Source organism: Heloderma suspectum, chromosome W (assembly GCF_057233095.1).
Source record: "Heloderma suspectum isolate Gila_16-S chromosome W, 16-S_ref, whole genome shotgun sequence".
Lineage (NCBI taxonomy): Eukaryota > Metazoa > Chordata > Lepidosauria > Squamata > Helodermatidae > Heloderma > Heloderma suspectum.
In genome coordinates, this window is record NC_139475.1 from 63775420 (window position 1) to 63793445 (window position 18026).

The following is an 18026-nucleotide window of genomic DNA, read 5'->3' on the forward strand; positions in this document are numbered from 1 at the left end:
CCGGTCTGATTCGGTCTGTTAGGTTGGGAGGAGAGGTTGTTGGGGGAGGGAGGGAGGGGGCCCGCCAGAGACAGTTTGTCTGCCACCGTATCCACGTTTGTTAGAAGAAGCAAAAGCAGTTGAAAAACGTTGCAACTTCTGAAGAAAGAGATTTGTTTGACGACTTAAGGACTGTGGCAAAATCAAGAAACAAAGACAGAGCAAGTTCTTAAAATATCAGGGTCTGTGTGAGCTTCTCTCTGTCAGCCTGCTCAGAGCAGAGCCAAGGGGGACTTGCCTAACCCCCCTTCGCCCTGTGGCTGGTTTAGCCTTAGCAAGCAGAGAGGCTGGAAGGTGTCTGTGAAGACCTGACAAAAGAGTGAGATTTCAAAAAAACAAGAAAAGCATCACAGCTGGAAAGCTGAGCAGCACTGCTCTGTTCTTACCTGTGGAGGAATCTAGAAGAGGTGTAAGGTTACACCTTCCCCATTCGAACTGATGAAGAGACACAGAGCTTTTGTTAAGAACATCCCTTCTTTATGGCCCAAAGCCTTCTTTGTTAGAGGCACTCTGCACATGGACTGGAACTTTGGACAGTTAAAGACTTGCCATAAAAAGTACTGTGAGGCTTGTCATAGCCTTAAACTCCCGTTGTTGTAGATTGTGTGTTTGTTTGTGATCAGCTCAGTGTACAGTTTGATTTGTGATTTCAACACTCAGATAAAAAGCTGCATTTGACTGAAAGAACTGGGTATATTTAGCCTTGAGAAGAGAAGACTGAGGGGAGATCTGATACCACTCCTCAAGTACTTAAAAGGTTGTCCCAGAGAGGAAGGCCAGGATCTCTTCTCGAGCATCCCAGAGTGCAGGACACGGAATAATAGGCTCAAGTGACAGGAAGCTGGATTCCAGCTGAACATCAAGAGAAACGTCCTAACTGTTAGAGCAATATGACAATGGAACCCATTACCTAGGGAGGTGGTGGGCTCTCCCACACTGGAGACAACGCTGGACAGCCATCTGTCAGGGATGCTCTGATTTGGATTCCTGCAGTGAGCAGGGGGTTGGACTCGATGGCCTTGTAAGCCCCTTCCAACCCTAGTATTCTATGATGCTATGATTTCCAAAGCTTTGATTTCATTTACCCTAATGAAGCACACATATGCAAATTGCTAGAGATTCACAGACTACAAAGGAAACAGCCTTCAAAAAGTTCAAAGAGAAACCACGAAAGTTAGTTTCCCTTTAAAAAGGGGGGCAGCAAATTCTCTTAACTTAAGAGGTGAGAGGGAAAGAGTCCCCCACTCTCCCGTGATACTTCTAAGCCCAGCTTTGTTTCTGAAGCCTAAGAAAGTTCCTGCCCCATGTGTTCCAGCTCTTTCTCAAAATCTGAACTGTTCTGACGTTCCATTTGCTCAGAGGCAAACCTGACACTCTGCCAAAACTCATGCAGTGTGGAGTTGCTGATGCAAAAATGGTGGCTTGGAACTCTTTGCATGTATGAAAATGCCCTTCCCTTGATTTTGATAGACCCTGACCATGCAGTCAGAGGAGCAGTATAATTGTTAGATCTGCTCCACCATGCCCTACGATGCAAAACAAATGTTTTCCAGTCATGGTGTAAGATTTTAATGATATGAAAAAGGTATAAAAGAAGGCAGAAGAAAGTAGCAGACAAAAAGGCTTAAAAAAAAAGAAAACGTATCCCAAATGTGTGCTGTTGAGATTAGTAAGAAGATCTAAGCAAGTGAGTCTCTGTTGAAGCAATGGCAAGCAGCCTAACTTGCAGAGAAGACAAAGAGTTAAAACTGGTGCATGGCACAGAGAATTTGAAACATGATCTGCAGAACAGGCAAGCCAAAAGATAAGTGTGCCTGTTACAAGAAGGAGGCTATAGTAGCCATAAAAAGGGGCGAAGCCCCCGTATGAAGCTTTAACAAAAATATTACCCACTAGAAGTGGACAATTAAAATAAAAAAGGCTTTTCTTAAATTGAAGCAAGCCTTAATATCACCGCCTGCTTTAGCCTTATCAGACCCCAGATCATGAAGTTTTTAGAGCTATGGTGCACATGAGAGCACATAAAAAAGTGCCATTCCTGAAAAAAGGAAAAGGCAATGCTGGCAGCCACCATGGGCAGAGATATAAACCGCGGCTTGAGAGCACAGAAGCGACCACAGTGGGGGGGAGAGGCAGAAAAGGAAAGGGCCAACCGGGGCTCAATAAATGTGCGTATTGTCAAAAGATGAGCCACTAGAAGAAAGATTTTCCAGAGTTAAAAGAGAAGAGAAAAGAGACTCACCCTGAAGGCTGCCAAACGTGGGCAGAGCTCCCCTCCGGAGCTGGGGGGGAGTCTAGCTGAAGGGCCACCACCCTACAAACAAATGCTCTGGAGAATCCCAAGGTAAAAGTAAGGGTTGGTGGCAAGGACTGTGAGGCCCTAGTAGATACTGAAGCCACATTTTCTATGATCCCTATGAAGCCCACCAGCGAGAAAAAGTGGGAAGCATGTAACTGTAAAAAGAATTAAAGGGAAAAAAAAAAAACTAAATTGCCCATGTGTAAGCCCCTCCTCACGAAGACTGGAAATAACATACTGGAACATGCCTTTATAGTTTCATCTGCATACCTGGTTGCCCTCATGGAGCGGGACTTGTTAACAAAACTGCAAGCTAAAATCTTCTTCCGTGATAATCAGATTGTAGTACAGCTGCCAGCAATGCAGGGCTCAAACTATCAAATGGCCTTTCAAGCAATCAAGATTGTGTCAGAGGCCAAAGAGACTGAGATTTTAGAGAATGTTGATCCATGTGTGTGGGCAGACAGAACCCCTGCCCGACCAAATGCATAACACAAATTAAAATCTTCTTTAAAAAGGGAGAGCCCTGTGTGCGTGAGGCAGTATCCTCTGAAGAAAGCCACCTGTGCAGGCTTGAAGCCGCTCATTGAGAAGTTCAAAAATTATGGTTAGCTAATAAAGGGATCATCCCCCTTTAACACCCTGATTTTGGGTGCGCCCGAGGCAGATAGCACCTCCTTCAGGTTAGACCAAGACCTGAGAACAGTGGCTGACTGCCCTTTGTGCCTCAAAAATGATGCAAAGATGTTTGAGCCCCCAGCTCAAATGAGAAGTCGCCCATGCGCTTACTATCCTTTTCAGAGATTTCAAATTGACTTTTCAGAGTTGCCCCAGACTCATGGCTATCGGTTGTTGTTGTTGTTCAGTCGTTCAGTCGTGTCCGACTCTTCGTGACCCCATGGACCATAGCACGCCAGGCCTTCCTGTCCTCTGCTCTCTCCCGGAGCGTGCTCAAGTTCATATTCATTGCATCCGTGATGCTATCTAGCCATCTCATCCTCTGCCGTCCCCTTCTCCTTTTGCCTTCAGTCTTTCCCAGCATCGGGGTCTTTTCCAGGGAGTTTTCTCTTCGCATTAGGTGGCCAAAATATTGGAGCTTCACCTTCATTATCTGTCCTTCCAATGAGCACTCAGGGTTGATTTCCTTTAGGATGGACTGATTTGACCTCCTTACAGTCCAGGGGACTCGTAGGAGTCTTCTCCAGCACCACAGTTCGAAAGCATCAATTCTTCGGCGCTCAGCCTTCCTTATAGTCCAGCTCTCACAGCCATACATTACTACTGGGAAAACCATAGCTTTGATTAGACGGACCTTTGTCGGCAAGGTGATGTCTCTGCTTCTTACTATGCTGTCTAGGTTGGCCATAGCTTTCCTCCCAAGGAGCAAGCGTCTTTTAATTTCATGGCTACAGTCACCATCTGCGGTGATCTTGGAGCCCAAGAAAGTAAAATCTGTCACTGCTTCCATTTCTTCCCCTTCTATATGCCAGGAAGTGATGGGGCCAGATGCCATGATCTTAGTTTTTTTAATGTTGAGTTTCAAACCAGCTTTTGCACTCTCCACTTTCACCCTCAACAAGAGGCTCTTTAGATCCTCTTCGCTTTCTGCCATTAGGGTGGTATCGTCTGCATATCGGAGGTTGTTGATAATTCTCCCAGCAATCTTAATTCCGACCTCTGATTCATCCAACCCAGCATTTCTCATGATGTACTCTGCATATAAGTTAAATAAGCAGGGTGACAATATGCAGCCTTGTCGTACTCCTTTCCCAATTTTGAACCACTCGGTTGTTCCATGTCTGGTTCTTACTGTTGCTTCTTGACCCTCGTACAGGTTTCTCAGGAGACAGGTAAGGTGGTCTGGTACTCCCATCACTTTAAGAATTTGCCACAGTTTGTTGTGATCCACACAATCAAAGGCTTTAGCGTAGTCAATGAAGCAGAAATAGACGTTTTTCTGGAATTCTCTTGCTTTCTCCATGATGCAGCGAATGTTGGCGATTTGATCTCTAGTTCCTCTGCCTCTTCTAAACCCAGCTTGTACTTCCGGTAGTTCTCGGTTCGCATACTGCTGAAGCCTAGCTTGTAGGATTTTGAGCATCACCTTGCTGGCATGTGAAATGAGCGCAATGGTGCGGTAGTTTGAACACTCTTTGGCGTTGCCCTTCTTTGGAATTGGAATGTAAACTGACCTTTTCCAGTCTTGTGGCCACTGTTGAGTGTTCCAGATTTGTTGGCATATTGAATGCAGCACTTTAACAGCATCATCTTTTAGGATTTTAAATAGCTCGGCTGGAATACTGTCATCTCCGCTAGCTTTATTGTTACTAATGCTTCCTAAGGCCCACTTGACTTCACTCTCTAGGATGTCCGGCTCAAGTTCAGTGACCGCACTATCATGGCTATCAGGGACATTCAGATCTTTCCTGGATAGTTCTTCTGTGTATTCTTTCCACCTCTTCTTAATCTCATCTGCTTCTGTTACGTCCCTGCCTTCTTTGTCCTTTATCATGCCCATCTTTGCACAAAACGTTCCCTTGAGATCTCCGATTTTCTTGAAGAGATCTCTAGTCTTTCCCATTCTGTTGTTTTCCTCGATTTCTTTGCATTGTTCACTTAAGAAGGCCTTCTTGTCTCTCCTTGCTATTCTCTGGAACTCTGCATTCAGTTGGGTATATCTTCCCCTTTCTCCCTTGCTTTTCGCTTCCCTTCTTTCGTGAGCTACTTGTAAAGCCGGATCAGACAGCCACTTTGCTTTCTTGCATTTCTTTTTCTTTGGGATGGATTTAGTTGCTGCCTCCTGAACTATGTTACGGACCTCCGTCCATAGTTCCTCAGGCACTCTGTCTATCAGGTCTAATCCCTGAAATCTATTCCTCACCTCCACTGTATATTCATAAGGGATATGATTTAGGTCATACCTGAACGGTTTAGTGGTTTTCCCGACGTTCTTCAATTTAAGCCGAAATTTTGCAAGAAGCAGCTCATGATCTGAGCCACAGTCAGCTCCAGGTCTTGTTTTTACTGACTGTATGGAGCTTCTCCATCTTTGGCTGCAAAGGACATAATCAATCTGATTTCGATATTGACCATCTGGTGATGTCCATGTGTAGAGTCGCCTCTTGTGCTGTTGGAAAAGAGTGTTTGCTATGATCAGCATGTTCTCTTGGCAAAACTCTATTAGCTTTTGTCCTGCTTCATTTTGTACACCAAGGCCATGCTTGCCTGTTATCCCGGTGATTTCTTGACTTCCTACTTTAGCATTCCAATCCCCTATGATGAAGAGGATGTCTTCTTTTGGTGTTAGTTCTAGAAGGTGTTGTAGGTCTTCATAGAACCGATCAACCTCAGCTTCTTCGGCCTCAGTGGTTGGGGCATAGACTTGAATTACTGTGATGTTGAATGGTTTGCCTTGGATGCATACTGAGATCATTCTATCATTTTTAAGATTGTACCCCAGTACTGCTTTTCCCACCCTTTTGTTGACTATGAGTGCTACTCCATTTCTTCTAAGGGATTCTTGCCCACAATAGTAGATATGATGGTCACCTGAATTATATTCGCCCATGCCTGTCCATTTTAGTTCGCTGATTCCCAAGATGTCGATGTTCAATCTTGCCATCTCATGTTTGACCACCTCCAGCTTACCTTGATTCATTGATCTGACATTCCAGGTTCCGAAACAATATTGTTCTTTACAGCATCGGATTTTCTTTTCACCACCAGACACATCCACAGCTGAGTGTCCTTTCGGGTTTGGCCCAGCCGCTTCACTCTTTCTGGCGCTACTTGGAAATACCCTCTGCTCTTCCCCAGTAGCATATTGGACACCTTCCGACCTGAGGGGCTCATCTTCCGGCGTCATCTCTTTTAGCCTTGTGATACGTTCCATGGGGTTTTCTTGGCAAGAATACTGGAGTGGGTTGCCATTTCCTTCTCCAGTGGACCACATTTTGTCAGAACTCTCTGCCATGACCTGTCCGTCTTGGGTGGCCCTGCACGGCATAGCTTATGGCTTCACTGAGTTACGCAAGCCCCTTCGCCACAACAAGGCAGTGATCCATGAAGGGGTGGCTATCGGTACCTGCTAGTAATGATAAAGGCAATTGACTGCACTGCTCAGACAGTAGCCAAGATCCTGTTAAAAAGTAATCCCCAAGCTCTTGTTACCTAAAGAGAGTGAATCAAATCAGGGGCCCCATTTTGTTGGACAAATGACGCAAGTAGTGGCCCAGGCATAACAAACTAACTAGAAGCTACACCCCCCTTGGAAACCTCAATCTACAAGTCAAGTTGAGAAGATGAACCGCACCTTAAAGACAATGCTCATTAAAATTTGTTTAAAGATTAAGTTGAAAGGCCACAGGCCTTGCCAATCACCTTGACTCGAGTACGGTGCGCCCCCAAGGGAAGTATTAAATTGACACCCTTTAAACGTTCTATAAGCGCCCACCTCGGATATTACCTATGGCTGACAGCTTAAATGTAAATTTAGAAGTAAGAGTTTTAAGATTCAAGATTGTGTTACTGTTAGATAAAAATAGTCCTTGCTTTCGGTTTAGAAGGAAAGGATGCCAGGCAGGCAGCAGTGGATCCAACACTATTTTATTGAAACGTTTTGCAAAACGGGTGCAGAGCAGTCTGGACCTCGAGTCACGTGTGCAAAAGCCTTTTATACCATATTGCTTCTATTGTTCTTACTAGTAACCAATGAAACAGTTAGTACATCGGCTCACCAAGTCAATAGCCAATAAACAGTCAGTATCAGCTTACCAAACTGTTAGTCATGAGCACGTCAGTATGATTTTCTTTTTGCTCTGCCTACATTTTTCGCCACTCGGGCTTTTATGTAACTTGAGACGCCAACAGTTACGGAGTCTCTTTTTCTAACAATTCCCTCCTTTAAGTCTTTATTCATGTCTTAAAGCGTTTAAAACGGAGCCTCTTTATTGGTACAATAAAGCAAGAGCATCTGTTTTGACAGAGCGGTTTTTATCAATCGCTGGGATAAGCCTTTAACACAGGGGATAATGCAACAACTAAATAACACTATAACTCCTATCATCACTACAAGCGAAATAAGGATTGAGGCTGCTAGGTGTTTCTATTTTTCAAACTATCTCTCTAACCAGGCAGTCACGGGGTTGTTAATCTCTGAATTCTTGGCTAATTCTTCAGACAAGGCGGTGAGGCTCTGCAAAGCCCTTGTTACCATGCCATCTGGGGCAGTGTTGTTAGGGATGAAGGTGCAACACCGTCCACTTAGCATGACACAAACCCCTCTTTTTTCTGCTAACATATCAAGAACACGCCGATTTTCCCAAGCCATTTGGCTGGTGGCATTTAGTTGCTCAGCCAATCTCTTTATAGCATCACGGGTATAGTTTATTGAGAGTCTGGCACTTTTTTTCTCCCCATGCGTTAGGGTGCTGGAACAAACGGATCACACAGGTGAGGAGGGAAGGAGTGTTCCATCCTAGTGGAAAGGGTAGCACCTTTGCTACAGATCTCTCTGTGGCACAAACAAAACAGTCAGACTTATTTAAAGACTTGGCTGTATACTTTATCTACTCTAACTACACATTATCAGTTTCTTCTGTTATTGAGATCCCTAACCTGGTTCTCCAGGGACGCCTCTCTTTCTCAGGGATCTGTACCAGAAGTGGTCTGAGGGCTGTAGGTGTGACATTTCGGGGTTTTATCTTAAAGCTGTCAAGCCCAAGTCCTTGAGGTATCACCATCTATGTTAATATTTTTTGACTAACGTTACCAACAACACCCACAATACTTGCTTCATATTACAAGTTTTTTGTAATTCGATCTCGAGCTTCTCCCAGATGTTGTGACTTGTATATTACAGGTGATTGTGGCTCCTGGATGGCTTCTTCGCCTGTGTCCCTGGCAGCTTCCGGAGGGGTGCCAGGGAGCAAAGGACTGTTGCCCGTGTCTTTCTGTTCTTTCCAGGTGACAGAAGGAAGCAAGGGTCGCCTAAATGGCTTTATCTGGCTGCAATGTGTCCATTTGCTAGAACCCACAAGCTTTACACACGCGTGGCTGGTTGGTCTCACCAAATAAGGCCCCTCTCACCCTTCCTTTAAAGCTTCTTTATTTCACTTTTTTAGCAACACCTCGTCTCTCGTCTGGAAGAGATGGATAGGTGCATCTACCGGCAGTCTCTGTAACGGAACGGAATAAGCTCGTAGCTGTGAAAGAACAGACTGTAGAGAAGTCAACTGATCTCTTAGCATCTGATCACCCACCTCCCACTTGACTTCCTCCCTCCTTTCGCAGTGTACCCGAGGCGGGAACCTAAACATCAGTTCGAAGGGGGACAATTTTATGTCTTTTCTTGGCATCCTTCGAAGCTTCGTTAAAGCTATTGGCAGAGCCTCAACCCAAGTGAGCTTCACCCCTCGTTGGAGTTTGGTTAAAGTCTCCTTGAGGCTCCGATTGATTCTTTCAACCTGTCCACTTGCCTGGGGCCTCCAGGGGCAATGTAAATGCCACTCTACTCCTAGAGCTTGTGCCGTCCCCCGTGTAATAACTGAGGTGAAATGTGAGCCTTGATCGGACTCTATAACTTCGGGCAGGGAGAACCGGGGCACCACCTCCTGTAACAATTTAGCAACAACAGTTTTAGCTTGGCAGTTTCTGCATGGAAACGCCTTTATCTACCTTGTCATTTGACATACTATTACAAGCAAATACCTGTAACCCCTACATGGTGGCATCTCAGCAAAATCAATTTGCACCCTCTGGAAAGGATAGTAGGCCCATGGTCGCCCTCCTTTTGGAGGAGGGGGTGCCCTGGGAGGGTTGGTTTTCTGGCAGACTTTATAGGTTGCGGCCAGTCGGTGGGCACATACAGTTATGCTAGGGGAGACAAACAGCCTCTTGCAATAGTCAATCATGGCTGATGCTCCAGGGTGTCCAAGAGAATGGTGAACGTGTTTTAGAACAACCCTCTGCAGGGTCTGTGGAAGAAGCAGTCTTCCATCTGTCATCTGGATCCATCTGTCGTCGCAGGGACTTATTCCGTGTTCTTGTGCCATCCGTAACTCAGCAGGGGAGTATGTGGGGCGCTCTTTTCTTTTGGGTAGAATGAGGAATGTTCCTTGGATTCCCTCTTTGGCTGCTCTTTTTGCGGCCTCATCTGCCTTCTGGTTTCCCTGTCTCCATTTTTCCTCTTTTTCTTTCCCATGGGCTCGGACGTGGACAACAGCTACTTGTGAGTGTAGCTGGAGGGCATCTAGAAGATCTACTATTAGGCCGCCATTAGCCACTGGAGGTCTGTTTGCTGTAAGGAATCCCTTCTCTTTCTACAGTTGCCCATGAGCATGCACAACGGCGAAGGCATTTTTGCTATCGGTATACTCGCTTCCTTTTGCTTGCCTGCAGGGCTCTTGTTAAGGCTACCAACTTAGCGGATTGGGCGGAGAAATGAGGAGGCAACCTTTCTTCGTGCACATTTTTGTCTAGAGGGCCGCTCCTGTGTAGCGCCTTCCATCCAGCATATAGCTAGACCCATCTACAAACAGATCTCTGGCTCCCTCTATTGGTTCATCCTCAAGGTCCGGTCGGCCTTTGGTGTCTAGGTCTAATACTTCAAGGCAGTCATGATCTGGGAGTCCTGATCCGTTTGTGCCCAGTAATGTTGGCAGTAGTGTGGCGATATTAAAGCTAGAGCAAGCCTTAAAAGTGAGGTTTTCGTTTGTCAGTAAACCTATTTCATATCGGGAATGCCGGGCTGCGTTGAGAAATTTGCTTCCTCCTCCTGATCTCAAAATTTGCGGCACTCCATGCGGCACCCAAACTTCAATGGGTCCTCCCATCGTCATTCTCTCGGCTTTGGTACAGATCAGAGCTGCTGCCGCTACTGCTCTTAGGCAACTTGGCCATCTTCATGCTACGACATCTAGGACTTTGGAATAATATCCCACTGGTCTCCAAGAGGGCCTTTTTCGCTGGCAAAGCACTCCTCAAGCTATGCCCTTATTTTCATGCGCATAAAGTCTAAATGGCCGGCTGGGATTTGGTATGGCCAGTGCGGGTGGTGACACAAGAGCAGCTTTAAGACTGAGGAAAGACTTATTTATTCTTTCTGCAGCGCCTCATGCAGCGGCCGCGCTGTTTCCCCATAGTTTGCTATCCATAGTCGGCAGAATCCGGTCAACCCCAGGTAGGCCCTCAATTCGTGGGGGGACTTAGGGACAGGAGTGTCACGGATGACTCCGACTCTTTCTTGCCCTAGGCTCCGAGTCCTTTTAGTTAAGTGGTGGCCTAGGAATTTTACCGTTGGTTGGGCCAACTGTACTTTTTCTTTTGACACTTTATAACCCCCCCTAGATGGTTGACTCTGTTTTCTATTAGGCTCCAGTCCTCGGTGGCCTCTGGGGTGGATTTTTCTGCAACCTTTAAAAGGGCCATTTGGTAGTTACTACTCTGCTGTTTAGGGAGCCGTATCTCCATCCTTCCGTCAGGAGTAAAAGCAATCTCAATTTGGAGTTTAGTCAATGAGTCCCTCCCTAGCAATGCCACCGGACAGGAGGGGGTACAGACAAATGCATGTTCTAGGTGTGTTTTCCCAACCTTGGTGAACAGGGGACGAGAGAGGGGCACTTGGGTTGCCCTTCCCTCGACCCCCATTATGGTGGTGAACCCCCCACCTCCCGTTGGGGGCTCACTGAGGGGGAGGACGGACGGGGCGGCCCCTGTGTCTACAAGGGCTTTGTAGGAGCGGCCCCCAACCTTTATTTTGACCATGGGGTCCCGTCTTGCCTCAGAGACGGCTAAGAGGGGGCCGGGCCCCGGTCTGTCTTAATCTCTTTTTTGTTCATACAGAACTCTCTGCGCTCCTCTTGTATTTTCCCCTCTCTCTTTCTGCTTCAAAGCCTCACAGTCACGCTTCCAGTGCCCCATTTTCTTACAAAAGGCACATTGATCTTTCCCCAGGGGAGATCCCTTCCTTCCCCCTTTCCTCCCCTTTCTAGCTCCCTCTTTGTCAGGTTTAAGAACCGCAGCAAGGAGCTTGGCCTGCTTCTTGTCTTTTTCTTTTTTTTCCCCTTTTTCTTCTTCTCGCCTCTCATAAACCTTTTGAGCTACTTCAACTTTTTGCAACTTCTTTCTGATGTTCTGGCAGCTATTTCCCACGAACTGAGTCGTGAGGATCCTTAAATTATTTGGATCATTCAAGTCAATGTCAGTATATTTGGTGAAGGCTTCCCTTAGCCTTCGGAGGAACATGGCAGGAGGCTCGTTTTTGTCTTGTTTTAAAGTCAGAACTTTTTGCAAATTGGGGCCCTCTGCGCAGCTTGTCTCATGCCTGCTAAAATGAGCCGAAAATACGGCATGCCTCTGCCTTTGTGCAGCGGTGGCTAGTCTCCGATCAGGCTGTCTTAAAGGCAACACTGCTGCTATCTGATCTTCGGTCACGAGGGGGAGCTCCTCCCTAAGCTTGGCGCGCGCCGGCAAGAATAATCGGTTTCTGACTAAGGAAACAAGTGTTTAATAACATCTGTGTGTCGTCCCAGGTAGGATTGTGTGTGAGCCTCACATTTTCTATTAAGGACAACAATGGACTGGGGTCCTCCTCAAAGGAGGGGTTAAATTGTTTCCAATTATACAAGTCAGATGTCGTGAATGGGACATAAACAAACAACGTCTCTTGAGGATATTGGGCGGTAGAGTCGGGGACCTCTCTAATAGGGAAGGTCAATTTTTTTCTTAGTTATCACAGGGAGGGCCAAGGATATACATTTAATTACCCATGGGGCGGGCCTGCCGCCGAGGGGTACACAAGTTGCCCACGAATCAATATAAGGGAACTGGTCCCAACTTCTCCTCTGTGCTACTGTTGTTCGCACATCAGATACCAAGGTTGGGTCAAAAGACCCCTCAGGTGGCCATTTGGGTTCTAATACTGGCCATTCCCGAGTGCAAAAAAAGGCAAGATGATCCTTTGTCATCTTAGTTCTATAATCTTGCTTAAAACGTGACCAATTGCGCAAACAACACTCCAAGGGCGTATGGGACTTCTTCGCAGACTTAGATTGGGACCCGCCCATGACGGTGGGAATTTCAGTCAGCAATTCTTGCGCTTCGCCCTCCTCTGACCTAGCCCGTCTCCGGGGTAAGGAAATGCAGATCGGGGCTCCCCACTCGCTTCGCCCGTAGGCGTCTCACACAAGCACAAACACACCACCGTCCCGCGTTTATCCCCTAATGTAAGCTGTTTCACTTACCCCAAAAGCCTCTTCTGTCCCGCCCGCAGCTGCATCCAGCTGCTTATTGATCCACTGCCGGTGCCTAAAAGGAGTGATAACGTCTCCCTCTTCCTCTGGCGTTGGTCCCCGAGCGCCTCTGCCGCCGCCATCGTGAGGAGAAGGCAGTGTAAACAACCGCCTGTGGCCACTTCTCCTCCGTGGCCCCTCGGCTCAGCGCGAAGGGGACGCGCCCCGAAGCAGGATCCGAGTCACGGCACCAAATTGTTAGATAAAAATAGTCCTTGCTTTCGGTTTAGAAGGAAAGGATGCCAGGCAGGCAGCAGTGGATCCAACACTATTTTATTGAAACGTTTTGCAAAACGGGTGCAGAGCAGTCTGGACCTCGAGACACGTGTGCAAAAGCCTTTTATACCATATTGCTTCTATTGTTCTTACTAGTAACCAATGAAACAGTTAGTACATCGGCTCACCAAGTCAATAGCCAATAAACAGTCAGTATCAGCTTACTAAACTGTTAGTCATGAGCACATCAGTATGATTTTCTTTTTGCTCTGCCTACATTTTTCGCCACTCGGGCTTTTATGTAACTTGAGACGCCAACAGTTACGGAGTCTCTTTTTCTAACATTACTGCCTTGCAGTCTGTTTTGTTTTCACAGGTTTGCGACACCGCACCAATCCTGGCCTTTAGATGCTCCAGTGCATAATCTCAGTCCCAGAGATTGGGTGCTAATCCAGTCCTAGAAAGATGAACCACCTACCAAGAAGCAGAAGGGTCTGTTTCAGATCCTACTTACCACTCCCATTGCTATGAAAGTCGCCAAAGAAAAGAAGTGGATTCATCACACTGAATAAAGGCATCACCCGCACCAGAGAGGGTCACACCGGAAGCTGACCCACCTGAAGGGCACCGTTGGAATAATGAACCCCTGAAAGGACTCAAGTAGCTCTACAGAAAGAGGGCGCTCTCCTTTCAAGGGTTCCTGATGAACGGAACAAAACTGAGTTCCAAAAGTTCAAAAAAAAAGTGTTTTTGTTGTCAACATTCTAGTAGCTAGAACAAAGGCGTCCTAGGCCTCACTTGCTGTTTAGAGAAAACCATCAATGCCACAGCAATAATAGTTTGCGCCTTTAAGTGCATAGTCCACCGCGGGACCAAAGAGAGTATAAATTTGAGAAAAGCCTTTTGAGGGGGGAATTGTAGTAAAAATGTAACCTAAAAGCCATTGTATGTGTCTTAAGCAGCACATAGTACTGTAAGAGCTGCGCATGCCTGGAATGAGCAGACAGTAACCCTAAGATAAGGTTGCCAAGCAAACCGCTGGCAACCAATCAAAAGTAACACGCTGGCTGAGGAATGCAAGCTAAGTGATAAACTGTAGCGCGGAGGTCGCCCAGGGTCGACTCTGCTTTGAGCGTGAGCTCCTTTGTCGAACTGTTTGCAAACAATAAAATCGAGTTGGACCCAGCCTGAAGTTGACTCTCCTCTTTGGGGCAAATTGGACTAGCCTCCAGGGGGCGAAACTAGCATTTTGTGCAACAGTGTGATTCATCCAACCCGGCGTTTCTCATGATGCACTCTGCATATAAGTTAAATAAGCAGGGCGACAATATGCAGCCTTGTCGTACTCCTTTCCCAATTTTGAACCAATCGGTTGTTCCATGTCTGGTTCTTACTGTTGATTCTTGACCCTTGTACAGGTTTCTCAGGAGACAGGTAAGGTGGTCTGGTACTCCCATCTCTAAGAATTTGCCACAGTTTGTTGTAATCCACACAATCAAAGGCTTTAGTGTAGTCAATGAAGCAGAAATAGAAGTTTTTCTGGAATTCTCTTGCTTTCTCCATGATCCAGCGAATGTTGGCGATTTGATCTCTAGTTCCTCTGCCTCTTCAAAACCCAGCTTGTACTTCCGGTAGTTCTCGGTTCACATGCTGCTGAAGCCTAGCTTGTAGGATTTTGAGCATAACCTTGCTGGCATGTGAAATGAGCGCAATTGTACGGTAGTTTGAACAGTCTTTGGCATTGCCCTTCTTTGGAATTGGAATGTAAACTGACCCTTTCCAGTCTTGTGGCCACTGTTGAGTGTTCCAGATTTGTTGGCATATTGAATGCAGCACTTTAACAGCATCATCTTTTAGGATTTTAAATAGCTCAGCTGGAATACTGTCATCTCCGCTAGCTTTGTTGTTAGTAATGCTTCCTAAGGCCCACTTGACTTCACTCTCTAGGATGTCCGGCTCCAGTTCAGTGACCGCACTATCATGACTATCTGGGACATTAAGATCTTTCCTGTATAGTTCTTCTGTGTATTCTTTCCACCTCTTCTTAATCTCATCTGCTTCTGTTAGGTCCCTGCCTTCTTTGTCCTTTATCATGCCCATCTTTGCACAAAATGTTCCCTTGAGATCTCCAATTTTCTTGAAGAGATCTCTAGTCTTTCCCATTCTGTTGTTTTCCTCGATTTCTTTGCATTGTTCATTTAAGAAGGCCTTCTTGTCTCTCCTTGCTATTCTCTGGAACTCTGCATTCAGTTGGGTATATCTTCCCCTTTCTCCCTTGCTTTTCGCTTCCCTTCTTTCCTCAGCTACTTGTAAAGCCTCATCAGACAGCCACTTTGCTTTCTTGCATTTCTTTTTCTTTGGGATGGATTGAGTTGCTGCCTTCTGAACAATGTTACGGACCTCCGTCCATAGGTCCTCAGGCACTCTGTCTATCAGGTCTAATCACTTAAATCTATTCCTCACCTCCACTGTATATTCACAAGGGATATGATTTAGGTCATACCTGAATGGTTTACTGGTTTTCCCAAAGTTCTTCAATTTAAGCCAAAATTTTGCAAGAAGCAGCTCATGATCTGAGCCACAGTCAGCTCCAGGTCTTGTTTTTACTGACTGTATAGAGCTTCTCCATCTTTGGCTGCAAAGGACATAATCAATCTGATTTCGATATTGACCATCTGGCGATGTCCATGTGTAGAGTCGCCTCTTGTGACATTTTTTTTGGTGTTAGTTCAAGAAGGTGTTGTAGGTCTTCATAGAACCGATCAACCTCAGCTTCTACGGCATCAGTGGTTGGGGCATAGACTTGAATTACTGTGATGTTGAATGGTTTGCCTTGGATTCGTACTGAGATCATGCTGTCATTTTTGAGATTGTACCCCAGTACTGCTTTTCCCACCCTTTTGTTAACTATCAGGGCTACTCGATTTCTTCTAAGGGATTCTTGCCCGCAGTAGTAGATATAATGGTCACCTGAATTAAATTCACCCATGTCTGTCCATTTTAGTTCGCTGATTCCCAAGATGTCGATGTTCAATCTTGCCATCTCATGCTTGACCACGTCCAGCTTACCTTGATTCATTGATCTTACATTCCATGTTCCTAAACAATATTGTTCTTTACAGCATCGGACTTTCTTTTCACCACCAGACACATCCACAGCTGAGTGTCCTTTCGGCTTTGGCCTTTTGGCTTTGGCCCAGCCGCTTCACTCTTTCTGGCGCCGCTGAGCACGCACAGAGTGCCTCTGGGTGGTTTGGAGCCACTGAGCACACACATTGCACCTCTGGGTGATTTGGTGCTGCTTAGCACGCACAAAGCGCCTCTGGGTGATTTGGAGCCTCTGTGTCAGGAGCGCCCTAGCGGCCTCTTCCAGTAGACTCCAATAGCCAACTCAAGACACAGACAAAAGGATTCTTTTCAAGGCTTTAATCCTTTTACAACTTAATGACTCTTTCAGATGCTAATCACCAGCGACTAAGCAAGGAACAGAGGAGTAGCCTATGCTCCGGGTAGGCAGTTGGTCCCCATTTGAAGGAGAATCATGGGAAGACCCTGAACTTATGGGCTGGGGAGAGATCCTCCCTCTTTCCCTTGGGTCCACGGGACGCGGCCATTGCTTGTGTGCCAAACAGGCGCTACGCCTCCTTTCCGCGCCCTCCATCGCTCGTCACTCTCTGCGTCTGCGTCGAGCAAGCCCCGTTCCCGCACTTTCTCACTGCCAGGGTCACTCTCTCTCCCATGAATGCCGGCAGGAGGAATCTCTGCCAGCTGCTGTGCCTGTGAGGGATGAGCCAGCTCCTCTCCCACGGATTGCTGATCCTCCTCAGAATCAGAACTGCTCTGGGGCTGTATGCGGTCAGTTTCCACCCAGACACTCTGGGTGCCTCTGAGCACACACAGAGCATCTCTGGGTGATTTGGAGCCTCTGAGCACGCACAGAGCATCTCTGGGTGATTTGGAGCCTCTGAGCACGCACAGAGTGTCTCTGGGTGATTTGGAGCCTCTGAGATTGTTTTGAGGATAAAATGGGGCCGGGGGAGACCCCTGTACACCACTTTGCGCTCCTTGGAGGAAGGACAGGATAACCCTGCGGAAAGATGACTTCATTTTTCCTCTTCCCTGCCTTTTTGCTTGTGTGTCGTGTATTTTGACATCGTAAGCCTGTGGGCTGGGCCTGTCTTGTGTAACTAATTGCATGTAAACTGTTCTAGGAGACTTTTTGGCTGAGGAGAGTGATAAAAAATTAAATAAACAACCCTTTTTAAACATTGTTATTGTGGTTGAAATTATTTTAAATAGTGATTTTTAATATTTATATGTAAACCACTTAGAGATTTTATTATATTAAGCAGTATATAAGTATTATGAATAAACAAATAAATGTAATAATAATAATATGAAGCAATATTAATACTTTTTAGCTTTGCAACCGAACTCTCCCCACGACCTGAGTTCGATCCCAGCAGAAGCTGGGTCCCAGGTAGCCGGCTCGGGTCGACTCAGCCCTCCATCCTTGCGAGGTCGGTAAAATGAGTACCCAGCTTGCCGGGGGAAAGGTAGTCACGACTGGGGAAGGCAATGGCAAACCACCCCGTCACAGTCTGCCATGAAAACGCCAGCGAAAGTGGCGTCCCTCTAGGGGTCAGTAATGACCCGGTGCTTGCACAGGAGGAACCTTTCCTTCCTTTCCATCTTTGTTTTCTCACTATGCATCCCCAGATCTCTCCTCTTGATTTGGTGAGCCTCAGCCTCGGTTATTTACCAGCGCAGAATCTGTTCTGTTTTCTCCACACTGTGGAGACGGACTCTCAACCCCTGCCTGTCTCTGGAGCCTTTGAGGGTCTCCCCAGATCTCCCTGGCCTGGCAGCACCCTGGATTAGCCAGCAGGTCCGCACCAAAGCCCGCGGCAACGAGTACCAGCCATTGAATCTCAAGCGGAAGCACAAACATGGCTGGATTAAATGCATCCGCGAGCCCAGCTGGATTGAAATCATTCTCCAAAGGATGCTGAATGGGAGGAAGTCTCTGAGCCATTAAAATGGTCACTATCAGAATGAAAGCTGAAGCGAGAAAATCGGAAGCTCTACGCTCAGAATATCAGCCACCTTTTTTGATATTTAGGTGGGGAGGAATTCCACTCGACAACCTGAACCTCAGATCTTCCATGTCAAACGATATGGGC

General features: G+C 46.6%; 1 pseudogene; it reads left to right on the forward strand.

Moving 5' to 3' along the window:
- Window positions 1-17491: 17491 nt before the first annotated feature.
- Window positions 17492-17881, forward strand: LOC146334084 (uncharacterized; annotated as a pseudogene).
- Window positions 17882-18026: the final 145 nt, after the last annotated feature.